This window comes from Pseudophryne corroboree, chromosome 3 (genome assembly GCF_028390025.1).
Source record: "Pseudophryne corroboree isolate aPseCor3 chromosome 3, aPseCor3.hap2, whole genome shotgun sequence".
In the NCBI taxonomy this organism is placed as follows: Eukaryota; Metazoa; Chordata; class Amphibia; order Anura; family Myobatrachidae; genus Pseudophryne; species Pseudophryne corroboree.
The window spans coordinates 599178321-599206042 of record NC_086446.1 but is presented as its reverse complement, the minus strand read 5'-3'; the positions used below and the strand labels follow the sequence as shown (position 1 = coordinate 599206042).

The 27722-nt window shown below is 47.5% G+C and overlaps 1 long non-coding RNA gene across 3 annotated transcripts in view; it reads right to left on the bottom strand.

Moving 5' to 3' along the window:
- Positions 1–27722, bottom strand: part of LOC135058071 (uncharacterized) — a 106901-nt gene that overhangs the window by 13287 nt on the left and 65892 nt on the right. The window lies entirely within an intron of this gene.

Sequence of the window (27722 nt, the reverse complement as noted above, 5' to 3'; positions counted from 1 at the left end):
AGAGGGAGAAACAGAGATAGACCAGGGGCCGTTACAGAGAGAGAGACAGAGAGAGACCAGGGATAGTGAGAGAGAGAGAGAGAGACCAGGAGCAGCAAGAGACAGACCAGGGGCAGAGAGAGATGGAGACATGAGAGAGAGAGAGAGAGAGAGAGAGAGAGATCAGGAGCAGAGAGACAGCGAGAGAGACCAGGGGCAGTGAGAGGAGACATGAGAGATGGAGACAGAGCCCTGGGCCAGACAGCGAGAGGGAGACATAGGAGAGAGACCAGAAGCAGAGACAGTGAAAGATAATGGGCAGAAATAGAGGGAGACATGGGGCAGAGAGACAGAGACCAGGGCCAGAGAGAAGGCCACTCGATGACATGGGAGAGAGAGAGGTGGAGGAGACAGACCAGAGGTAGAGAGAAAGAGAGAGAGAGAGAGAGAGAGAGAGGGAGACAGTCTAGGGCTAGAGAGAAGAAACCCCAATGTAACAATTAATATTGATTTTACTATTGAAGCAAAATCAATACAGGCACTAAGGTGAGTTATAACCAGTGTATAAAATTTACTCTAATATGGTTACATATAAACTGCAGCTCCCATGTAGGGTATCTGTGTTTACCCAAATACACAGTATATTTTATAGATATAATTATACTTATATAACCATATAAGAGAGCGCAAGATACTGAATAAGTAGATACTATTTATTCAAAATCTTAAAAAGTATATAATATATATATTCAAATGAGCAACATTAATGCTAAATGTGGAGCAAATAATCAGCTGACCATCACTGATAACTATTAATAAACCATTATTGTCCCGTAAGAAGGAAATATCCAATAATTGCTTAAGGACAAGATGCGGAGTGTTAATGAATACAATAACCTGCTTCAAACTCCATATGGTGAAGTCAATCCACAATGATTTGTAAATGCCTCTGTATATACTATAAGACTACTAAGGTCTATTCACTCACCTATGGAACACAATTCGAGATACGAGGTAGTATTAATTGTAGAACTAATTATGTGGTCTATGCCATAAGTTGTGTTTGTGGGATACAGTATGTAGGTCGGACAACACGTTTACTACATACTAGATTTCTAGAACATAAGAATAATATCAAAAGAGGTACCAGTCAACATAGTTTGGTCAGACATGTATTGGATACCCATGATGGAGATGTCAAGAGTATAAGCATACAGGGTATAGAACACATTGAACCTACCGTCAGGGGAGGCGATAGGTATAATCGCTTGTGTAAACGAGAGGCTTTTTGGATATATACTCTGGGTACTCTCTTTCCAGATGGTCTAAATGACTGCATTGAAATGAATAACATCGGATCCAGGGGGTCTAATATCCAAACATGATGAATTGATAGTCATTGGTCGTATATTTAATAATATTTTATTAATAATATTTCATTATCTGTGTCTAGAGGTTATTGGATAAACATAAATTAATATTTTCCTTCTGTTTACTTCACTGGTTCAAGGGTATATTGATGTGTGTATACTTATAGGTGCACCAATCTGGTGTATGACATACTAAGCAATTATCATGTTGTTTATATTAGGGAGTTTAGATTATGTCATTATATTATATCATTAGGACGACAAATAGCTCATGGAGGATAAATCTGTGGTGATTGATGCACTACTTTTGGACTCATATTTTTATATAAAAATGACCCTCGTGATCTCATTGACATGTGGTATGTGTACTATATGCACTAGCACACATATTTATATGTGTATGATTATATATTATGTATGATTATTCTTTTACTTGTGTATATATTGATGTTGAATATGCTATAATTAATCATAATTAATCAAGTTTAATATGTGTAAATTTCATGAAGGGTAGTGGTTATATTGATAAATTAGTCTTACATCTCTAATCCATATATTTTAACCATTTTTAATAATGAAATAGTTTAAGGGTTAATCAATGATAGTATATCAAATATAATAATTAATAATAAAAAATAATACATTAAAAAATAAAATGATGTTTGTGGTGGGACTTGAACCCGGGCCTGTTGGGTTGCGGGCTTGGGGGATTAGTGCACTGAGCCACACGGCCTCATATTAATCAAAGGTCTGAATTGGTATATTTTACAAATACATAAGAAATATACATGCTATTTATCTCTCCGTGCTGTCTGTTAGAATCAAATAAATTATTGTAGATAGATATATTTGTCTAGATAGAAAGTATTAGATTTGTGTTGTATTTATTTTAATGTGTATGGTTTTTTGCCATATATTTGAAAATATAATCATTATGGTTCATATATTGCATTACATGTATTAAGGTTCACACCAGGTATTAATTTATACAGGTGTTCCTAATTTAAAGAATGTGCCAGGGAGGAATTTTCATTGGATAATGACTCCTTTAAATATCAGCTATTTCCCAAGCACAGGAACTTATTCTGATGAAACCGACTGCCCTTAAGTCGGAGAAACGCGTTAATTAGGGCTGAAGCAACACCATCTACGTTTCTGACCGCGTCTACACACCAGCTTTCAGGCATTTAGCCGATCATCTTTGCTGCCGTGGAGCCGCGTCTGTCTTCCCCCCCCCCCCCCAGGACCTGCCAACGTCCGCACACTGCCTTGTTTGGGACTTGCCTTCATCTCTACACAGCAGCTCCCGCACTGCATGGTCCTCCTTGTGCCATAGGATACGGCTGCAGCATATCATCATACTTGCGGTGAGCGTCCACCTGTCTGTACGGATGTGTATGTGTGGGGGTTTAAAAGTGAAGCAGTACGCAGGCTAGGAGAATCCAAAGCTCTTCTCCGTGTAGGCGGCTTTCAAAACAACCTCATCAACATGCTTTTTCCAACATAGTATATACAGAGGCATTTACAAATCATTGTGGATTGACTTCACCATATGGAGTTTGAAGCAGGTTATTGTATTCATTAACACTCCGCATCTTGTCCTTAAGCAATTATTGGATATTTCCTTCTAACGGGACAATAATGGTTTATTAATAGTTATCAGTGATGGTCAGCTGATTATTTGCTCCAGATTTAGCATTAATGTTGCTCATTTGAATATATATATTATATACTTTTTAAGATTTAAAATAAATTGTATCTACTTATTCAGTATCTTGCGCTCTCTTATATGGTTATATAAGTATAATTATATCTATAAAATAGGGCCAGAGAGAGACTGGGAGACATAGAGAGACCAGGGCCAGAGAGATACTGGGAGACATGGGGGAAGAGAGAGAGGAGACAGAAAGAGCAGGGACAGAGAGACACACACACACACACACACACACACACACACACACACACACACAGACCAGGTGCAGTAAGAGAGAGACACAGACCAGGGGCAGTGAGAGAGAGAGAATGAGAGACCAAGGGTAGCAAGAGACAGACCAGGGGCAGCAAGAGAGAGAGAGAGAGAGAGAGAGAGACAGACAGACCAGGGGCAGCAAGAGAGAGGGAGACCAGGGGCAGCAAGAGAGACAGAGATACCAGGGGCAGCAAGAGAGACAGAGATAGACAAGGACAGTGGTGGAACTAGAGAATGGTGGGCCCAGGTGCAACAATATGCATTGGGCCCCTCTCCCTTATTAAAAATAGGGATAGCACGCGCCACAAAAAAAAACTGTAAGGGGGTGATTGAGGCAAGGGTGGCAGGTAGATAGTGGGTGACAGGGAGATAGTGGGCAAGTAAGGTAGGAGTGACAGGTAGATAGTGGGTGACTGAGGAAGGGGTGACAGGGAGATAGTGGGTGACTAGTGAGGCAGGGGTGACAGGGAGATAGTTGGTGACTGGTGAGGCAGGGGTGACAGGGAGATAGTGGGTGACTGGTGAGGCAGGGGTGACAGGGAGTTAGTGGGTGACTGGTGAGGCAGGGGTGACAGGGAGATAGTGGGTGACTGGTGAGGCAGGGGTGACGGAGATAGTGGGTGACTGGTGAGGCAAGGGTTACAGGAAGATAGTGGGTGACTGGTGAGGCAGGGGTGACAGGGAGATAGTGGGTGACTGGTGAGGCAGGAGTAACAGGGAGGTAGTGGGTGACTGGTGAGGCAGGCATGACAGGGAGATAGTGGGTGACTGGTGAGGCAGGGGTGACAGGGAGATAGTGGGTGACTGGTGAGGCAGGCATGACAGGGAGATAGTGGGTGACTGATGAGGCAGGCGTGACAGGGAGATAGTAGGTGACTGGTGAGGCAGGGGTGACAGGGAGTTAGTGGGTGACTGGTGAGGCAGGAGTGACAGGGAGGTAGTGGGTGTCTGGTGAGGCAGGCGTGACAGGGAGATAGTGGGTGACTGGTGAGGCAGGGGTGATGGAAACAGTGGGTGACTGGTGAGTCAAGGGTTACAGGAAGATAGTGGGTGACTGGTGAGGCAGGGGTGACAGGGAGATAGTGGGTGACTGGTGAGGCAGGAGTGACAGGGAGGTAGTGGGTGACTGGTGAGGCAGGTGTGACGGAGATAGTGGGTGACTGGTGAGGCAGGGGTGACGGAGATAGTGGGTGACTGGTGAGGCAAGGGTTACAGGAAGATAGTGGGTGACTGGTGATGCAGGGGTGACTGAACGAGGGGTGACGGAGACAGTGGGTGACTGAGACAGGGGTGACAGGGGGACAGTTGGTGACTGGTGAGGCAGGCATGACAGGGAGATAGTGGGTGACTGGTGAGGCAGGAGTGACAGGGGGATAATGGGTGACTGAGGCAGGGGTGACAAGGAAACAGTGGGTAACCGAGGCAGGGCTGACAAGAAGACAGTGGGTGACTGAGACAGGGGTGACAGGGAGATAGTGGGTGACAGGTATAGAGTGGGTGACTGAGGCAAAGGTGACAGAGAGAAAGTGTGCTTGCCGAAAGATGGCAGCCACAGTGTGCGACCCTGTGCCAGTGGTTTCCCTCACTGGCTCCCCACTCACCTCACCCTATCATCTTTCTTCGGGCAGTGCAGCAGGGAGCACACCTCGGGAGGAGATGAGAAGGCAGCGGCAGCACCCTCCACATATGGTACTCTCCGCGATGTAACGGTCGGGCCGGCCCTGTATATACACACACATAGTAAAAGACACACACATAGCAAAACACACATACACACGTATGCAAAACACACAAACGGCTAAACACACATAGCAAAACAGTTGTACACACACATACACACACACACATATATATATAGCAAAATATGCACACAGCTAAACACACACAATCTGGTACTTACATACTTTACCCCTACTGGCTGGCCCTCTGGTTCCGAGAAGGCTCTTCATGACTGACAGCAACAGCAGTGTGGTGCCAGGTTGAAGGGTGCTGCCACTGCCTTCTCATCCCGACTGCCACCTCTCACTTATACTCTCTCTGGTCTCTCCCATATTACTTCACATCTCTCCTTTAGTATGTATAGATGCAGGTGTGTATGTCGGTGTACGTCCAGGTATCAACGCATCCATGTACAGATGCAGGTGTGTGTACGTCCCAGTGTCAGCATGTGTATGTATAGATGCAGGCGTGTGTACATTGATGTACGTCCAGGTGTCATCCAGTGCATGTATAGATGTAGGTGTGGGTACGTTGGTGTACGTCCAGGTCTCAGCGCGTGTATGTATAGATTAGAGATGTGCACCGGAAATTTTTCGGGTTTTGTGTTTTGGTTTTGGATTCGGTTCCGCGGTCGTGTTTTGGATTCGGACGCGTTTTGGCAAAACCTCCCTTAAAAAATTTCGGATTCGGGTGTGTTTTGGATTCAGGTGGGTTTTTTTTTCAAAAACCCCTCAAAAACAGCTTAAATCATAGAATTTGGGGGTAATTTTGATCCTATATTATTATTAACCTCAATAACCATAATTTCCACTCATTTCCAGTCTATTCTGAACACCTCACAATACTATCTTTAGTCCTAAAATTTGCACCGAGGTCGCTGGATGACTAAGCTAAGTGACCCAAGTGGCCGGCACAAACACCTGGCCCATCTAGGAGTGGCACTGCAGTGTCAGACAGGATGGCACTTCAAAAAATTGGCCCCAAACAGCACATGATGCAAAGAAAAAAGAAAAAGAGGTGCACTGTGGTCGCTGGATGGCTAAACTAAGCGACACAAACACCTCAATATCACAGGAATTATTTGTTCTAATCAATTGTATTATTGGTCCAAATCACTGGAAGAAAATGACAAAATCACTGGAATTATTCATTCTAATCAATGGTATTATTGGTCCAAATCACTGGAAGAAAATGAAAAAATCACTGGAATTAAATGGCAGTAATGTCGGGAATTATATCAAATGGCAGTACCACTGGACATATACGGAAGTGTCAGACAGGATGGCACTTAAAAAAATAGTCCCCAAAGAGCACATGATGCACAGAAAAGAGAAAAAGAGGTGCACTGTGGTCGCTGGATGGCTAAGCTAAGCGACACAAACACCTCAATATCAAAGCAATTATTTGTTCTAATCAATGGTATTATTGGTCCAAATCACTGGAAGAAAATGACAAAATCACTGAAATTATTTGTTCTAATCAATGGTATTATTGGTCCAAATCACTGGAAGAAAATGACAAAATCACTGGAATTATTTGGCAAGATCACTGTAATTAATAATTATAAATCACTGTATTAATTGGTAAAATCTCGCTATCGCCTGCCTAGTGAAGTGGAATCTAAGATGGGATTTTGTACCGGGGACACAATAATTTTCATCAATTGTCTAAATCCCACTGCACTAATGGCGGAAAATGGGCACACGTCTAACAGCGCACTGATTATACTGAGAACTGATTATACTGATCACTGATGATACTACGGAGAACTGACACTGAGCAGCGAGAACAGCACTGGACTATTGTACTGTAGTATACTGGTCACCACAATGCAGCACTGACACTGAGCACAGATACTAAGCACTGATCAGGATACTAGAAGTGACACAGAGCTGCAAGATACAGCAATGGCCTACTGTACTGTACTACTATATACTGGTGGTCACCACAATGCTGCACTGTACTACTATATACTGGTCACAACAATACAGCAGATATTGAGCACTGATCAGGATACTAGTACTGAGTCTGACACAGAGCTGCAAGATACAGCAATGGCCTACTGTACTGTACTACTATAATATATTGGTGGTCACCACAATGCAGCACACTGAGCACAGATATTACCAGGTGTATCTCACACATCGCTCAGTACAGATTACAAGATGTATAATCACCAGGTGTATCTCACACATCGCTCAGTACAGTATATAGGGTGTATAATCCCTAGGTGTATCTCACACATCGCTCAGTATAGATTACAGGATGTATAATCACCAGGTGTATAACACACGTCGCACAGTACAGTATACAGGGTGTATAATTAATTACCAGGTGTATCACACACATCGCACAGTACAGTATATAGGGTGTATAATCCCCAGGTGTATCTCACACATCACACAGTACAGTATATAGGGTGTATAATCCCCAGGTGTATCTCACACATCGCTCAGTACAGTATACAGGGTGTATAATCACCAGGTGTATCACAAACGTTGCACAGTACAGTATAAAGGGTGTATAATCACCAGGTGTATCGCACGCCACACAGTACAGTATACAGGGTGTATAATCCCCAGGTATATCTCATACATTGCTCAGTACAGATTACAGGATGTATAAAATCACCAGCTGTATAACACACGTCGCACAGTACAGTATACATACTGGTCACTACAGTGCAGCAGATATTGAGCAGTGATCGGGATACTAGAAGTGACACAGAGCTGCAAGATACAGCAATGGCCTACTGTACTGTACTATATGTATACTGCTGGTCACCAAAATGCTGCACTGTCCTACTATATACTGCTCACAACAATGCAGCACAGATACTGTATGGATAGTATACTTGACACAGCTGCAAGATACAGCAATGGCCTACTGTACTGTACTACTGTATATGTATACTGCTGGTCACCAAAATGCTGCACTGTCCTACTATATACTGCTCACAATAATGCAGCACAGATATGGATAGTATACTTGACACAGAGCTGCAAGATACAGCAATGGCCTACTGTACTGTACTACTATAATTATATACTGGTGGTCCCCACAAAGCAGCACACTGAGCACAGATATTTGCAGCACACTGAGCACAGATACGGAGCTTTTCAGGGAGAGAACGCAGCCACGTCCTCTCCGTTCAATCTCCAATGCACGAGTGAAAATGGCGGCGACGCGTGGCTCTTTATATAGAATACGAATCTCGCAATAATCCGACAGCGGGATGATGACGTTCGGGCGCGTTCGGGTTAACCGAGCAAGGCGGGAAGATCCGAGGCTGACTCGGACCCGTGTAAAATAGGTGAAGTTCGGGGAGGGTTCGGATCTCAACGAACCGAACCCGCTCATCTCTAGTATAGATGCAGGTGCTTGTACATCCACGTGTCAGCACGTGTATGTATAAATGCAGGTGCGTGTACATCGGTGTATGTCCAGGTGTGAGCATGTGTATGTATAGATGCAGGTGTGTGTACATCAGTGTATGTCCAGGTGTCAGCATGTGTATGTATAGATGCAGGTGCTTGTACGTCCAGGTGTCAGCGCGTGTATGTATAGATGCAGGTGTGGGTACGTCGGTGTACGTCCAGGTGTCAGCATGTGTATGTACAGATGCAGGTGCTTGTACGTCCAGGTGTCAGCGCGTGTATGTATAGATGCAGGTGTGGGTACGTCGGTGTACGTCCAGGTGTCAGCATGTGTATGTATAGATGCAGGTGCTTGTACGTCCAGGTGTCAGCGCGTGTATGTATAGATGCAGGTCTGGGTACGTCGGTGTACGTCCAGGTGTCAGCATGTGTATGTACAGATGCAGGTGCTTGTACATCCAGATGTCAGTGCATGTATGTATAGGTGTAGGTGTGGGTGCATCGGTGTACGTCCAGGTGTCAGCGCGTGCATTTATAGATGCAGGTGTGTGTACGTCTGTGTACGTCCAGGTGTCAGCCCGTGTATGTATAGATGTAGGGGTGTGTACATCGGTGTACAGCCAGGTGTCAGCATGTGTATGTATAGATGCAGGTGTGTGTTCATTGGTGTATGTCCAGGTGACAGCGCGTGTATGTATAGATGCAGTTGCTTGTACATCCAGATGTCAGTGCGTGTATGTATAGATGCAGGTGTGGGTATGTTGGTGTACGTCCAGGTGTCAGCATATGTATGTATAGATGCAGGTATGGGAACGTCAGTGTACATCCAGGTGTCAGTGCGTGTATGTATTGATGCAGGTGTGTGTACGTCGGTGTACGTTCAGGTGTCAGCGTGTGTATGTATAGATGCAGGTGCTTGTATGTCCAGGTGTCAGCGCGCGTATGTATGGATGCACATGTGGGTACGCCGATTTACGTCCAAGTGTCAGCATGTGTATGTCACGATCCGGGTATCTGGTCGCCATTACTTACCCTTCAGATGCCTCCTAAGGCGGGCTCAGCGTTCCAGGACCGGATTCCGCTGTTCCTGAGTTTCCACATGCAGAGTGGTCTTTTCATCAGCCGCGGCCTCCGCTGTGCCCGCGTGGTTAAATGTGCATCTATCAGCCTGGCGTCTCCTGTCTCCGGTGGCCGGCGCCGCCATTACTGTTTCCCAGACCACATGGATTACAAACCAAACTTCCCTCCAAGTGTCTGCATGGGCGCAGCCATCTTGGATTCTGTCATCTGATCATTTCCACCAATCTGCTGTCTGTGTTGTTGATTTGCATAATTGCCTAGCCAACCCCTTCCTTGCTGCAGGTATAAGTAAGCTGTACCTGAGCAAGGAAGACGTCAGTGCTTTGGTTGTCAAACCTAGTTCCTGTTTGTCTCTCTTCTATGATTGTCTTCCAGGTTCCAGCTCCTGTCTCAAGACTTCCACCATAGAGACCCGCACCAGCATTCCACCTGCGGTGTAGCCTGACTCTCCAATCCATTGTGGATTCATCTGTTTCCAGCTACAACACTACCTGCTTCCAGCCTCAGCTTCCAGCAGAGTACAGCTTCCCTTAAAGGGCCGGTGTCCTTTCTACACTTTACCACTCTCCACCGGAATTATTATTTCTCCGCTCTCAAGTTCTACATTTCAGTTCACATTTCATCGCTCCCAAAGTTCATTTATTATTTAACTGGTTCCAGCCAGTATCCACTCCGTGCTAACAACAGTCTGGTTCCAGCCAGTATCCACAGCAGCTGTTTTACCTTCAGCAACCCAGCTCTTCCTGGAACACCAGCTGGTACAATCCTGGGTTATCTCCATTGCTACAGCCGGGCCTGGTAAGGACTTTCCATCTAGAAGATCATAAGAACTATCTCACACTACCAGTGCCCTGTGGCTCCTGCCATGCTGTAGTACTCAGGAACTGTATTTATTCTTTGCTGACTTTTACGTTTTCTTTTATTGCTGCTGTGATGCGGAGTTGTCATAATAAACATCATTGACTTTTATCTAAGTTGTCGTGGTCACGCCTTCGGGCAGTTATTATTCATGTTACTTACATGTCCAGGGGTCTGATACAACCTCCCAGGTTCCGGTACATCTCAGCCCCTACAACTGAGGCTGCCTCCCGTCAGCTCAGGCCCTCAGTTGTGACAGTAAGCACTGACCTAATGAATCCAGCCGGAGACCAGGATCAAGCGGCCAGGCCGATGCAAGAACTGGCAGCCCGACTAGAACATCAGGAGGCTGCACAGGGCCACATCATCCGCTGTCTCCAGGATCTCTCTACTCGGCTGGATGGGATTCAGACAACTCTCCGTGGATCAGGCGCGTCTGGTGCGTCAACCACAGTGACTCCAGCTATAACCCCACCCACCTTACCCATTTCTGCTCCACGTCTTCATCTTCCAACGCCAGCAAAATTTGACGGATCTCCAAGATTCTGCAGGGGATTTCTCAACCAGTGTGAGATTCAGTTTGAGCTACAACCTGGCAATTTTCCCAGTGACCGTACAAAAATTGCCTACATTATTTCTCTTCTCAGTGGCTCAGCCCTTGATTGGGCATCACCGTTATGGGAGAGGTCCGACACCCTGCTATCTTCTTACACTGCATTTGTGTCAACATTCAGGCGCATCTTCGACGAGCCAGGCCGGGTAACTTCAGCTTCGTCTGAGATTCTCCGTTTACGCCAGGAATCACGTACTGTAGGACAATATCTTATACAGTTCCAGATCCTGGCATCCGAACTGGCATGGAACGACGAGGCCCTGTATGCTGCATTCTGGCATGGTTTATCCGAGCGTATTAAAGATGAGTTAGCTACCAGAGACTTACCCTCCAAGTTAGATGAGCTAATCTCACTTTGTACGAAAGTGGACTTACGTTTCAGAGAGAGAGCAACTGAGCGTGGAAGATCATCTGCTCCAAAATCTTCTACTCCTCCTCCTCGCCAACTGTCACCAACTACAGATGAACCCATGCAAATTGGCCGTTCCCGTTTAACTCCTGCTGAGCGCCGAAGACGTCTCTCCGAGTTTCTCTGTCTGTATTGTGCAGCTCCGTCTCACACCATTAATGCCTGTCCCAAACGTCCGGGAAACTCCAAATCCTAGCTCGCCAAGGAGAGGGCCGGCTAGGAGTAATGATCTCCTCTCCATCTCCTCAAGATTGTAACCTCCCAGTCTCGCTTCAAGTTGCTCAATGTTATCAGAACGTCATTGCCCTCCTGGATTCCGGAGCAGCTGGGAACTTTATTACTGAAGCCTATGTTAAACGGTGGTCCCTACCCACCGAGAGACTTCCTTCGTCCTTTTCCTTAACTGCTGTGGATGGCAGTAAAATTTTTGATACAGTTATTTCTCTAAGGACTCTACCAGTTCGTCTGAGAGTGGGAGTTCTTCATTCCGAACTTATTTCATTTTTAGTGATTCCAAGAGCCACACATCCTGTGGTCCTGGGCCTTCCATGGCTCCGTCTTCACAATCCTACAATTGATTGGACGACTACGCAAATCCTGGCATGGGGTTCCTCCTGTACTAAGACATGTTTGTTTAAAGTGTTGCCTGTCTGTTCTTCCTCCCCCAGGTCGTCTGATGTTCCACCTCCTCCATATCAAGATTTCACGGATGTGTTCAGTAAAGCTTCTGCTGATATCCTTCCTCCTCATAGAGAATGGGACTGCCCGATTGATCTCGTTCCAGGGAAGGTTCCACCTCGAGGCCGAACTTATCCGTTGTCTCTCCCCGAGACACATTCTATGGAGGAATACATTAAAGAGAACCTAGCAAAGGGGTTCATTCGACCTTCTTCTTCTCCAGCCGGCGCAGGCTTCTTTTTTGTAAAGAAGAAAGATGGTGGTCTGCGGCCGTGCATCGACTACAGAGGTTTGAACGACATTACCATCAAGAACCGCTATCCTTTACCCCTGATTACTGAGCTCTTTGACAGAGTTAGCGGAGCTACCATCTTTACAAAGCTGGACCTGAGAGGTGCATACAATCTCATCCGGATCCGTGAGGGTGACGAGTGGAAGACCGCATTTAACACCCGTGACGGACATTATGAGTACCTCGTCATGCCCTTCGGATTGTGTAATGCTCCAGCTGTCTTCCAGCATTTCGTCAATGAGATCTTCAGAGACATTCTATACCGTCATGTCGTGGTCTATCTAGATGATATCCTCATTTTTGCCAACGATTTAGAGGAACATCGTTTCTGGGTAAAGGAGGTTCTGTCCCGTCTCCGTGTCAATCATCTCTACTGCAAATTAGAGAAATGCGTCTTTGAAGTCAAGTCCATTCCGTTTCTAGGGTACATTGTGTCCGGTTCCGGACTAGAGATGGATCCTGAGAAACTACAAGCAATCCAGAATTGGCCGGTACCCTTAACCCTCAAAGGGGTCCAGAGGTTCTTAGGGTTCGCCAATTATTACCGAAAGTTTATACGAGACTTTTCCACCATTGTGGCGCCTATTACTGCTTTCACCAAGAAGGGTGCTAACCCGTCCAAGTGGTCTGAAGAAGCCATGCAAGCTTTTCATCTTTTAAAACAGAGGTTCATCTCTGCACCTGTCCTGAAACAGCCTGACATCGACTCTCCTTTCATCTTAGAGGTGGATGCCTCCTCCGTTGGAGTAGGAGCGGTGTTATCTCAGAGGGCTAAAGATGGTCATTTACATCCTTGCAGTTTCTTCTCACGGAAGTTCTCCCCAGCGGAGCGCAACTATGCCATTGGCGACCAGGAGTTGCTAGCCATCAAGCTCGCTCTAGAGGAGTGGAGATATCTGTTGGAGGGAGCTTCTCATTCAATCACCATCCTTACAGACCACAAGAACCTTCTATATCTAAAAGGCGCACAATGTCTCAACCCTCGTCAGGCCAGATGGGCACTTTTCTTTTCCAGGTTCGACTTTAAACTCCAGTTCTGTCCGGGCTCTCAGAATCGCAAGGCCGATGCCCTTTCCCGCTCATGGGAGCAAGAAAATGAGTCAGAGTCTTCAGACAAGCATCCTATTATAAATCCGTTGGCATTCTCCACGGTAGGGATGGACTCTACGCCCCCATCAGGGAAAAGTTTTGTGAAGCCGACACTAAGGAAGAAGCTCATGCATTGGGCCCATGCTTCCCGTTTTGCCGGACATACAGGTATCCAAAAAACCCTGGAGTTTATCTCTAGGTCCTATTGGTGGCCAACTCTGAAAAAGGACGTTTTGGAGTTTATTGCATCTTGCCCAAAGTGTGCTCAACATAAAGTATCCCGCCAGTCGCCTGCGGGGCAACTGGTTCCACTATCTGTTCCCCGTCGACCATGGACCCATTTGTCGATGGATTTTATTACAGATTTGCCCATGTGCAACAAGTTCAATACCATCTGGGTGGTAGTTGACCGGTTCACCAAGATGGCACACTTCATTCCTCTCACCGGTCTTCCGTCAGCTTCCAAGTTGGCTCAAGTATTCATACAAGAGATCTTCCGACTCCACGGTCTTCCAGAAGAAATTATCTCAGATCGAGGAGTTCAATTCACAGCCAAATTCTGGGGAAGTTTATGTCAAGTCCTCCAAGTCAAGTTAAAGTTTTCCACGGCTTACCATCCTCAGACCAATGGTCAAACTGAGAGGGTGAATCAGGACTTGGAGGCCTTCCTCCGCATCTATGTGTCCTCCTCTCAAGATGACTGGGTTCAATTACTTCCCTGGGCCGAGTTCTGTCATAACAACCAGTATCATTCTTCATCTTCCTCAACACCATTCTTCACCAACTTTGGATTCCACCCTAAAGTCCCTGAGTTCCAACCGCTTCCAGCAACTTCTGTTCCCGCAGTGGATATCACCTTGCATCAGTTTGCCAATATCTGGAAGAGCGTACGATCAGCTCTGCTCAAAGCATCGTTCAGGTACAAGAAGTTTGCGGATAAGAAGCGTCGAGCAGTTCCTGCTCTCAAGGTGGGTGATCGGGTATGGTTATCCACGAAGAACTTGAGGTTAAGAGTTCCCAGTATGAAGTTTGCACCTCGCTACATCGGTCCTTTTAAAATTGATCAAGTCATCAATCCTGTTGCTTACAGACTCCAGTTACCTCCCTTCTTAAAAATACCCAGGACATTCCATGTTTCCCTGTTGAAACCGCTAATCTTGAATCGGTTTCATTCCTCACTTCCACCAACTCCGAAAGTCCAAACTCAACGAGGCATTGAGTATGAAGTGGCCAAGATCCTGGACTCACGTCACCGTTACGGTCAACTTCAGTATCTCATTGACTGGAAGGGCTATGGTCCTGAAGAACGCTCTTGGACCAATGCCTCTGACGTCCATGCTCCTGCCTTGGTCCGAAATTTCCACGCAAAGTTTCCTTTAAAGCCTAAGAAGTGTCCTGGGGCCACTCCTAAAGGGGGGGGTGCTGTCACGATCCGGGTATCTGGTCGCCATTACTTACCCTTCAGATGCCTCCTAAGGCGGGCTCAGCGTTCCAGGACCGGATTCCGCTGTTCCTGAGTTTCCACATGCAGAGTGGTCTTTTCATCAGCCGCGGCCTCCGCTGTGCCCGCGTGGTTAAATGTGCATCTATCAGCCTGGCGTCTCCTGTCTCCGGTGGCCGGCGCCGCCATTACTGTTTCCCAGACCACATGGATTACAAACCAAACTTCCCTCCAAGTGTCTGCATGGGCGCAGCCATCTTGGATTCTGTCATCTGATCATTTCCACCAATCTGCTGTCTGTGTTGTTGATTTGCATAATTGCCTAGCCAACCCCTTCCTTGCTGCAGGTATAAGTAAGCTGTACCTGAGCAAGGAAGACGTCAGTGCTTTGGTTGTCAAACCTAGTTCCTGTTTGTCTCTCTTCTATGATTGTCTTCCAGGTTCCAGCTCCTGTCTCAAGACTTCCACCATAGAGACCCGCACCAGCATTCCACCTGCGGTGTAGCCTGACTCTCCAATCCATTGTGGATTCATCTGTTTCCAGCTACAACACTACCTGCTTCCAGCCTCAGCTTCCAGCAGAGTACAGCTTCCCTTAAAGGGCCGGTGTCCTTTCTACACTTTACCACTCTCCACCGGAATTATTATTTCTCCGCTCTCAAGTTCTACATTTCAGTTCACATTTCATCGCTCCCAAAGTTCATTTATTATTTAACTGGTTCCAGCCAGTATCCACTCCGTGCTAACAACAGTCTGGTTCCAGCCAGTATCCACAGCAGCTGTTTTACCTTCAGCAACCCAGCTCTTCCTGGAACACCAGCTGGTACAATCCTGGGTTATCTCCATTGCTACAGCCGGGCCTGGTAAGGACTTTCCATCTAGAAGATCATAAGAACTATCTCACACTACCAGTGCCCTGTGGCTCCTGCCATGCTGTAGTACTCAGGAACTGTATTTATTCTTTGCTGACTTTTACGTTTTCTTTTATTGCTGCTGTGATGCGGAGTTGTCATAATAAACATCATTGACTTTTATCTAAGTTGTCGTGGTCACGCCTTCGGGCAGTTATTATTCATGTTACTTACATGTCCAGGGGTCTGATACAACCTCCCAGGTTCCGGTACATCTCAGCCCCTACAACTGAGGCTGCCTCCCGTCAGCTCAGGCCCTCAGTTGTGACAGTGTATGTATAGATGCAGGTGTGTGTACGTCGGTGTACGTTCAGGTGTCAGCATGTGTATGTATAGATGCAGGTGTGTGTACGTCGGTGTACGACCAGGTGTCAGCATGTATATGTTTATATGCAGGTGTGTGTACGTCAGTGTATGTCCAGGTGTAAGCACGTGTATGTATAGATGCAAGTGCTTGTACATCCAGATGTCAGTGCGTGTATGTATAGATGCAGGTGTGGGTATGTTGGTGTACGTACAGGTGTCAGCGCGTGTATTTATAGATGCAGGTGTAGGTATCTCGGTGTATGTATAGGGTTCAGCGTGTTTATGTATAGATGTTGGTGTGTGTATGTCAGTGTACATACAGATATAGGTGTGTGTATGAATAGAGGTAGGTGTGATACATACATATAACACATACATGATAGATACATACATATATCATGCACACACACAATAGATAGAAAGATATAACACATACATACATACATGATAGATACATACATACACACACACACACATATATATATATATATATGTATATATATATATATATATATATATATATATATACACACTATATGATACATACATACATATATCACACACACACATACATGATACATACATATATCACACATACATGAGACAGACCTGGGCTGGTGATGAGGCCCGGGCCCCCTGTTGATGTTGCGTTGAGGAAGGCAGTGACCAGCTCCCAGCAGTATGGCCACAGTGTTCCAGGGCTGAGGCCAGTTGGGGAGAGCGCCGCACAGCCCGGGAGAAAGATGGCTGAGGAGCTACATCTGGAAGAGCCCCGGGGAGGGAGAGCACCACCTGCCCCATCCTATGCCACACACTCCGCAGACCCGCACATGGGGAGGGAGGTCACTGGCCACACATACCCGCCCTGCCGCCGGAGCACCGCTGCTATCCCCATCAGCGCTCTCCAGCGGGGAACGGGGCCGGGGTGTGTATGGACGGCACCGCTGCTTGTGCGGTCTGAGTGTGGTCTATAATAGGCTTTGAGGCAGCAGCGGGAGCAGGGATGAACGGGCGGACATGGCGGTATACTGCCGCCGCATCCACCCATCCATTCCTGCTGCTGCCGCGGAGCCTATTTTAGAACACACTCAGACCACACAAGCAGCGGGGCCGGGGTGCCGTCCATACACAGTCCCTGGGTCTGGACACACGGTGCCGGAGAAGAGCGCAGGGCGATGAGGAGCTGATGGGAGCACACAGGATGGGGCGGAGAGCGCAGGGTGCCCGGAGTATGAATGAGCCGCCAACGCCACCCACTCACTGTCCCCCCAGTACCTCTACGCTGGTCATGCGGAAGTCTATGGAGGGGACCTGCAGGAGGTTCTGGTCGCAGCAGTTCGTATTGCTTCACAGTCGGCCATATTTGTATACCCATTTGAAGCCTCTCTGAGTACATCCCCTGCTGGCGGCCACTGCGCAGGCACAACAAATTGAAATGCCCTATCTTTAAAATGGGGCATATTTTACTAAATTAAAAGAAAACTGTAACTTTCTGAAAAACCTTAACCCCAAAAGGCACTACACTGGGACAAGCTCTTCCTAACAAAACAAACCCCAAGTCTTAATTTGTCCTTTATCCTGAGTTATGCCTTCCCAAAAAATCTCCTCATAGACTACATGGGAAAACCATTCTAAAAAGTCATACAGGAACTGGCAGAAAAAAACTGACAGTTGAAACTTTAGGTTACTCCCAATTCCTATTTTTTTATTATTTTGCCCTGAAATTTGGCTTGCAGCATCGGGTAATTCTACGCGTCCATGCCAAATTTCAGCTCAGTATGTCTAATCACTTTTGAGGTGTAGCCCCTCAAACACCATGCCCTCATCTCAGAAGTTCCCTATGGGAGAATTCCAATTGTTCGATTAAGCCTAAATATAAGGGCACGACTGTGCCCTTATAAGGCGCCCATAATTTTATTGTGATTAACATAAACACTTCTTTAAGCTAGCTTACCACTAAAATAAACGACACACTAAAATAAAGACACGGACACGGTAGCTGGAGTTAAAGGTCAGATTATATTTATTGATCGCTGACCAACTCTTTAAACTATAATTGTAATTGAAATTAATTTTAGATTGTGAAATTAATTTTAGATTGGAGAATGGCAAAGGAAAAGCCGCTACCAGACACCAGCTGCAGTCACTTAGATGAAATCCAAAAAAAAAGGAGGTGACTAACCAACAACACTGCCTCCTACCTGTATAACCCGCATTGTGCTGGCCTCGCCACTCTTATCTCTGGCAAACGTTCTGTTCCCGCAGGGGAACGTCTAAATGTCCACCCGCAAGGTAAGGACACACCTGCCGTCCTTCTAAAGAGGGTGCCCCACAATGACCACTTATGCCTATCTGACTGCTGGTTGGTAGCGACTTCCCGCCACTAAGGTTTAACAAACCGCCACCGCCATCCAAACAATAAAACAAAGAAAAACCAAAAGACCCCTAACGAAAAGGACCAAAAACATAATCTAGAAAAACCCCATCCTCCTTGTAGAACTGCCGATTACGCAGCACAAAGGATGCCTAACAGCCACTCCACCTAAAGCCCTAACAAACAGCGACACTGCCGAATTCACCTTCTTGCGGGCCTTCTCAAGAGCCGAGAAACGCACCGCCCCCCTCCAATGAAAACGCAGGACTATTTCTGACCACACAATCCGGACTCCCGGCCAGTGACAACGAATCGCCACCAAATCAGCCTTAATACACAAAATAAGGTTGATGCCTTTAACTCGACCCAAATCGTTATCGCCCAAATGCAGGACAATACAGCTGGGGCGACCCCAACAGCGCTCACAGTGAAAAAGGAGCTGCAACAAATCACCCCAAAGCAAACCACGTACATCTAACCAACGAAACACCCTGGTCCCAAAAACGTCAGCTGACCTAAGTGCCATGGGATGTCTTGCCACCCAAAAAATGTAAGAGTGGCCAACCAGCCACACTTGTTCCCCAAAATCGACGACGGCTGAAAAAGGAGAACATCCTAACATCAGAAACATTGAAATACAATACATAGAAAACAAATAACAAGAAACAGAAATAACCCAACTGAAATTAGGCCCCCTCGGAGGAAATTTAAAAAATTCACTTCACACCCTCGATTTCGGAACGCTATTCATTCAAAAACCGATGGGTAAACAAGTTTTTGGGTTAGCGCAACAGGCCACCTAAATCTTATCCAAACGAACATAAGACCTATAAGAGGCAGACTTCCAACGGACCAGCTCCCGAATAGCCGCCGGGGAGAAGCCCATAGCTGCTGCATGGTTAGCCGCTCCAATCCGAAAGGAATGGGTACTGAAATCCGCACAGTGCAAACCCACGGCCTCCAAACATTTCTTAAACACCGAAGCAAATTGAAACTTAGTAAGGGGACCAGCGTGCGCATGCACTAGCAACTGGTCGCCCCCCGGAGGCCTCAACCACAAATATTCCTGCATCAGGCGCAACAGGCAGACACCTACATCCTCCCGGGCCTCCAAGGACACCCAGTGACCCCGACCTGTTTGATCTGTCTTGGACCGCACAATCCTACAGAGCAACAGGCCATCCTGCAGGCGCACGTTACCGGAAAGCATACCGGAATCCCGAGATGACTTACTGTTCGCCACTAACTCGCTCACCCTGAAAGCCCCAAAGAAAGCTAAAGCAAAATCAAATCTAAAAAGAGCCACCTCAAACTCTGAGTCCGCGATTTGAGGCAGCACACCCAGCAACTCTGTTAGAAGCTGTAATGTCACGGGCCTACGGGAGTCCGCAGCCGCGGGTCGTACCCTAGCCCATCCCTTAAGTGCTCTGGAAAGGATAAAAGACCCAGTGGGGTCCGTCATCCCGTGGAGGCGAGAGTGAAAAGAAATGCCCGCAAGGGCAGAAGACATGGCCGCTTTGGACCTACCCCCTTGATAATGCTCCCAAACAAAAGCCATCAAAACGTCTACCGGGGACTCACCTGCCATACGGTACCTACTTTGAAAATCTGACCAATCACGCCAGGCCGCATCATACGCCCTAAGCGTGGAAGGAGCTATCGCATACCTGGCCAGAGCAGCTAACCCGACTCGACAATCTGCCAGACAGAAGGCGGGCACGGTAAACCCTCCGCCACCGCTCCCGGAACCAACTCACGGAACTTATCAAACTGAAACTGAGACAAAGCATCCGCAATCCCGTTGTTGATTCCGGGAATGTGACGGGCCCTGAAATTAATACTGCGCCGCATGCAGACAAGCACAAGATGTCGCAACAGCCGCAAAGCCTGGGGAGAAAAAGAACGCTGATTATTAATAGCGTGCACCACCCCCAAGTTGTCGCAACGGAACGAAATGTCCCGATTCAAAAACTGACAGGCCCACAATTCCAGGGCAATAATTATTGGGAACAATTCCAGCAACAGAAGGTTCCTAGTCAAACCCCGTGTGACCCAAGAAGGCGGCCAGGCAGCAGCACACCAGGAACCGGCAAAAAAGGCCCCAAAGCCGTGACTGCCCGAGGCATCCGTGAACAACTGGAGACATCGGTTGGAACAACAAGAGGGAGGCCACAAAACCTCCCTGTTGAAGGACACAAGGAAAGTAGACCAAACCCGCAAATCATCCCTGATCTCGCGGGAGAGGTACACTGTGTGATGCTTCCTGACCGTCCCCGCAGTGGCTCGTTCAAGTTTCCGGCAGAAAACCCTACCCATGGGAATAATCCTGCACGCAAAGTTGAAGGAGCCGAGCAACGACTGCACCTGCTTAAGCCGCCCCCTACGCTTCCCCAAACAATCGTCAATCAAACCTAAAAGCTTCCGTACTTTATCAGCGGGGAGGCGACAGCAACCTGCCACGGTGTCTATCTCAATCCCCAGATAGCTCAGACAACTAGTGGGGCCCTCGCACTTTTCCGGCGCAACGGAAACGCCAATCCCTCAAACAAGGACCTGGCGACCGACAAAATATCGCCACAGACCGAACTGCCTCCCGGACCCATAAAAGAGAAAATCGTCCAGGTAATGAGCAACCCTGGGGTGACCGGAGGCGGCCTGGATGCACCAATGCAAAAAAGTGCTAAATCTCTCAAAATAGGCGCAAGAGACCGAACAGCCCATGGGGAGACACCTATCCACGTAAAACTCGGCTCCCAGTTTGAAACCCAGAAACTGCAGGGAATCAGGGTGCAGGGGAAGATGCCGAAAAGCCGACTCCACATCTAACTTTGCCAACAGGGCACCCGGACCACAGTCCCGAATCAAGCGCAGAGCCTCGTCAAAAGACTGATAATGCACTCTACACACAGCCTCGGGAACGGAGTCATTAACGAACCACCATGAGGATGCGACAAGTGCTGAATCAGGCGGAACTTACCCGGGGCCTTCTTGGGCACCACCCCCACAGGGGAGATGCACAAGGTGGGAAGAGGGGGAACGGCGTAGGGCCCACACATGCACCCTAAGCCGATCTCAGAGTCCACCTTACGCCGGACCTCATGCGGGAACTTGCGAGTCGACTTCAAATTCTGGCGTGCCACCACATGCACCAAATCCGAAATGAGCAGGCGAAAACTGTGACTAAAACCCTCTAAGAGGAACCGCGCGGCCGACCTGTCAGGGAACAAACTAAGCCAGCGCCACAGTTCGGGAACCCGAATAGGGGAATGAGCCTTACTTACCACCTCCCGCGGCCTCGGCTGGAGCGGAGGGCTTACCGCTCGCGGCCGAGGGGCAGTCCTTGGATGGGTGACCGGCCCCACATACTTTGCACAAGTGGCAAAAATGACAATTCACGCCCCTGGTGCACTTACCCTCATTGTAAGTGAAACACCTACCCTTCCCTAATAAGCGTGAACCGGAAGTGCCAACCGCAAGTCTTCTTACCCAGGAACTCCCCAGGGGGCTTAACCTGCTGGGTGACCTCCAACCATACTTCCACATCTTTGAAACCCGTGGGCAAAATGGCGTTACCATCCTGATTATGACGGAATTTCTCGTCGTAATCCCACCAAGCGTAGCCTTTGGATTTCAAGTACATGCCATGTACCAAAAACAGGTACATAACCATGTTGGGATACTCCGCAGGCCGCGATTCGGTGTAACAAGCCGTAAAAACTAAGAAACCCCGCAACTACTGATGAAAATTACGGAAAGCATTTTCCCCAATGCCTCCCGTTTTCTTGGCCGCGTCAAAAGCCTGCCGCATCTCATCCGTAAGGTTGAAAATGTCTACATACTTTACCTTCCTGATTTTCTCCCTCATCCTCTTGCGAACCCCCGAGTACCGGCCGTATTGGCACAATGCACCATATCAGTAAAATGAAGGGGATCAGAGGAAACCGAAACCGCCAGCACCGCCGCCTTTCTAGATTCCTTAACCACGCGCTGCGCAATGAGCCTAGCCAGCTTACGCGGGCGCCGAGGAGAACCTAAAGAAACACTACTAGAAGAGGTAGAAGAAGTGCTAGAAGAACAGGGAGAAGGAACTGCATGCTCACCAGTGCCTGAAGGACCCGGAACTGCATCAGTCACTTCACCCGCCACCGGTCAGGGCGGAACGTCTTCTGTCATTGTCACGGCCGCCGTTCTCCTCGAGACCTCTGACTCCTCCGCGACGAAGTCACTGATGCCCCCGGACTCGCTATCACCTGAACTGAGGAAACAGAAGGGACAACAGGTGCAGGAGAAACCTGCGCATCAACCGCAATGGGGGGAACAGGCAGGAGTGGGGGCACAGCACCCTCGCTTGATGGAGGGGGGCTAGGGGGCAGTGGCGGGGGGGGCACCCCACAGAGGGGGACGAATCTCCGGGGGGAGGGCCGCCCCGAACACAGGCACGCCACCGCTGGTGTAAGCAGGAAACCATGTGGGCGGGGGAATATACCCAGCCGACCAAGGAAACCCAGACGAAACGGGAGGGAACAGAGCGGGAGATGGTTGCCAAATCTGGGCAAACGGTGCCGTTGCGGCGGGAGAAGACCCAAGATACGAGCCCGCAAACGCTGGGGGTAAGATTGCGACCCGAGGACCGCCGACCGACCATGTGGGCAGGACCCCAGTGGCCGAACTCGAGAAATACGGCTCAAATTGCGGGGCGGAGGAAACTGGGGGCCCCGTGTAAGGCGCCCAAGAGGCTGCAGGGTACGCCTGAGCAACGGGCCAGAGGAAGCCACCGGAGAACAACTGACCCCCGGTCAACCCCTCGGACGCAGCAAATGACAGAGGAGGGCCAGGCATGTGGAACGCAGCCACCAGGGATGACTGCGTCGCCATCACCTGCACTGTGCCAACCGGACCGGCAGGTGGTGCATGGAGCCCGACGAAAGGGGGCGCCGCAGAGCACAAAAAACCAATGGGGAAACGGGGGCTGTGCAGAAGAGCCCCCGCCGGGAACACCCCAGCCGGGGACCCCCGTACCGGTGCCGCGCGCGAGGCAGCAACCCCCCCTAAATCCCTGGCGTCAACCCCACCAGCCCCTTCACTATATAGGCTGGCAGAAAAGGCCCCCCCACAATGGGGAGCCCAGAATCCCCAGCCATGGATAACACGACTGGGGGCACAGGAAACACCTGCTGCCCCATTGAACTACGGTCCCCCAGCAGCTGCCATCCCCCCTCACTCCCCGCAGCCCGCCCATGGACGCCGGGCACTACGTGGGTGCCAGCGCCGCTGGCCGGAGCCGCCAGCGGGGAAGATATGGGGGACGCGCCGGAAGCCACCGGGCCGGGCGAGGGAGCCGCCAGGCGAACACTGATCACCGGGGACGCCCACGGCCCAGCAGAGCCGCCACCCGTCATGGCCGGGGCAGCGCGCCGGCCGGCCAGATGAGCAGCACTATCAGCGGCGCGGGCCGCAGCGGCTCGACCCCGCCGCGATCCCACAGTCGCGGGGACCAACCTGGGGGAAGCTGCGCTCCGGGAACGCGAGCGCTGGGCACCCGCGGCTTCTAAGAGACGATGGGAGGGGGTGCGGACCTGCGGGGATGTGGCATGATGGAGGTGGGGGAGACAAAAACCAAAACAGGCACAGCAAAAAAGTATGAGAGGGCAGGGGAGTGGGGCAGAAGCTAATACAATACTAATACAGGTACAAATAAGCAAAACAGAAACACTAAAACACCACAAGGGCACTTATACGATTAAACAAGTACTTAGCCTTCCTGGACCATTCAAAAATGGCAAGAGGAAGTCTGAGGCACATGACTTTGGATTATATACTATCCTTAACCCATGCCCCTAAAAACCTTGACGGACAGCCCAACAATCCTATAGGAAAATCCAACAGAAAACCATAAACTACCTAGCAACTGCTTAGTCATAGACAACCAATCACAAAAAATTGGGCTCTTACAGTATATGGCCTCAGGCTTATGCAGCCTTCAGCTAATCTAATAATAATAATAATAATAATAGTAATAATAATAATAATAATATTAATAAGTAAACACCTGTAACAATGTTATTAATTTTTTTAAATGTTTGCAAAACTTTACTAATTGGGGTTCCTGAATACTCTATGAGGAAAACAACACCACAAAAATAAAAATGCATGTCGATCCTCTGTCATGTCGACTTTGCTTATGTCAACCTAATGCTTGTGTTGACCTATTTTAGGAGTCGACTTAGTTACTGTCGACCAAAGTGGTCGCCCTAGACACTGTCGACCTAAGTGTGATTGACTCTGTGAACAACACCCGTGGTAACGGACGTTAAGAAAGATTCATGTTTGTACGTAAAGCAAAAAAGAAAACAACGGGGCAAAACCATGTTGAACTGCATGTGGGGCAGAGAGATTTAGATTTAGGTAGGATGTGTACAAACTAAAAACTAAATTGCAGTGTAAAAATAAAGCTGTTTAACATTTGAGGGCTACATGCAAAACCAGCCAGCATTTACCATGTACAGAAACAATTATATAACTGTATTTGCTCCCCTTTCATGGAAACATGGGCCTATATTTACTAAAAATCCGAGTTTGGCCGATTTGTGTTTTTTTTTTCTAAGTCCCAATCCGGAAATTCACTAAGCACCAATCTCTGCAGTGTTTGGACTATTCGTAATGGTTTGATTTGCAAAGTTCAGAAATACGAATGAATAGACCATCGGTCAAACGCGGCGGTTATTTCATACAATACGGGAATTCACTATTCATTCGTATTTGGGTGTTAGTCTCTGAGTGCTCAAATGCGGTCGTATTTTTTTGCGAATCGTTAAAAAAAAGCGGAAAAAAATAGACCTGCTTTTTTCAGGCGTGTTTACATGTGTTGCAACTCAAAAATCAATCACACCTGAATACGGATGCCTATAAAAGGATGTTAGGTCCAATTCAATCCACCTACACTCAGAAATGGCAGCAGGATTGTGGACCAGTGATATTTTGTGTGCTGTGGGATTCCTCAGACTCAGAGATCAGCCTGTAAGTAACCAGGGCCAACAAACTGAACATGGTCAGCAGGTTGTACAGGTTCCGCTGAGGCTGCGCAGGCCTCGTTTTTTTAGGGGGCATTTAAACTTGAACGCATTGTCCGATGATATGGTCATACAGATGTTCCGTCTAAATCGTAACAACATTTTCTGTCTGTATGACCTTGTCAAACTGGGCCTAGACCCTGAGACAGCACGCTCTCGCTCTGTCTCAGGCCTGCACAAACTCCTGGCTGTGTTGCACTTTATGGCTACTGGTAGCTTTCAGGCTGTGTCTGGGGATGTCATAGGAATCTCACAGCCCTCATTTTTGAGAATATTAACACAGGTGATGTATACCTAACTACCTCTTTTTTTTGTTTTTTTTTATTTCTCGGTGGACAGTTCTGTCGTAAAATCTCATGTTTATTGTTCTTTCAAATATACACACAGATGTTGGCTGTTTTGCAGCCCCACATCGATGCCTCAATATGCTTCCCTACCCAGGAGTCTCAGTGGCATGCCGTCAGGGTAGATTTCTATGAGCTGGCTGGCATGCCCAATGTGCTTGGAGCCATAGATTGCACACACATTCAGCTGAGACCACCTAGGGGCAGGCAGCACATATATACTAATCGCCATCAAGAACACTCCACAAATGTGCAGGTGGTTTGTGATGCAAATCTCAAAATAATGAGTGTTGTTGCTGGTTACCCTGGGGGCTGCCATGACTCCTTCATCCTCAGTCAGTCATCCCTCTTTGATAAGTTTGAGGATGGACAAATGCCAGATGGATGGCTGCTGGGTATGTAATTTGATATGTGTAGGCCTGCGTATACTTTGTCCAAATACAGAGGCAGATGTATTAACCTGTAGAAGGCATAAGGAAGTGAGAAACCAGTGATATGTGCAAGGTGATAAAGGCACCAGCCAATCAGCTCCAATATGTAAATGAACATTTAGGAACAGATTGTCCGCTGCCTTTATTACCTTGCACATATCACTAGTTTATCACTTCCTTATGCCTTCTACAGGTTAGTACATCTGCCCCAGAGTGTGTTACTTATGTGTTGCTGTATCTTAACATGAATCACGTTACTATATCTGTCTTTTAGGTGATGGAGGATATGGCTGTTTCTCTTTGCTTCTAACTCCATTGTCCCGACCTGATACCCCTGCTGAACACAATTACAATCATGCACATAAGTCCACGCGGAATGTGATAGAAAGATGTTTTGGTGTGCTGAAATCTAGGTTTCGGTGTCTGGATAAGTCTGGTGGCCTTTTGTTGTATAGTCCCTCCAAGGTGACTCAAATTGTGTTCTGCTGCTGCTTTCTTCATAACATGTGTTTGCAACAACATCTGCCACATGTTGAGGAGGAGGAGGATGAAGAAAGCAGCCAGCAAGCAGAGGAATTAGAGACATCTGGTGATACTTGGAGTACAGATGTAGGGAGGCAGGTTAGGCAAGAGCTCATCACTCGCTATTTCTAAGGTAAGTTTGGTTTGCTAATTTCATTTGTTGTGTAATCATAAATAGATGTTGGGCCATTTTTTTTGTAAAAACCATTACTCAGAATGTGTCTGTCTCCTTGAGACATACAAACATACCCTCGCTTTATGCAAAACTAATGTCGCATGTGTATTGTGTTTATTTGAAAAATCAAAGCAACAGATTATGAGTGGCATGCATTAAGTCTGGATAAGTATTCTTAAACTTGCACTGATAATTTATTACAAGCACACATAATCCACATAGTAATTTATTTAGTATTTTACTTTATGATTGTGTGTAACGTCCTAATGCACAGACTCTCAAACTCTGCCCTCAGGACCCCACACAGTGCATGTTTTGCAGGTAACCCAGTAGATGCACAGGTGTATGAATTACTCACATACACATTTTAAAAGGTTCACAGGTGGAGCTAATTATGTCACTTGTGATTCTGTGAGGAGACCTGCAAAACATGCACTGTGTGGGGTCCTGAGGGACGAGTTTGAGAACCTGTGTTCTAAATAAACAGTCCTCAACATATAATATGTTAGCCTTGAAGAATACATGTGTCCCTATGTGTGATGCTCCATCATATTTAAGGGACACAAACTTACTCTCATCCAAAATAATTTATTTCGTAATGTTTGCTGCAGTAAACTTGCTGATTTGTAAGTAAATACACAGTTTGCCACAAATATACATTATTATACACATTAATTTTTTTTTGGTTAAAAAATATATATTTTTTGGTTTCTGC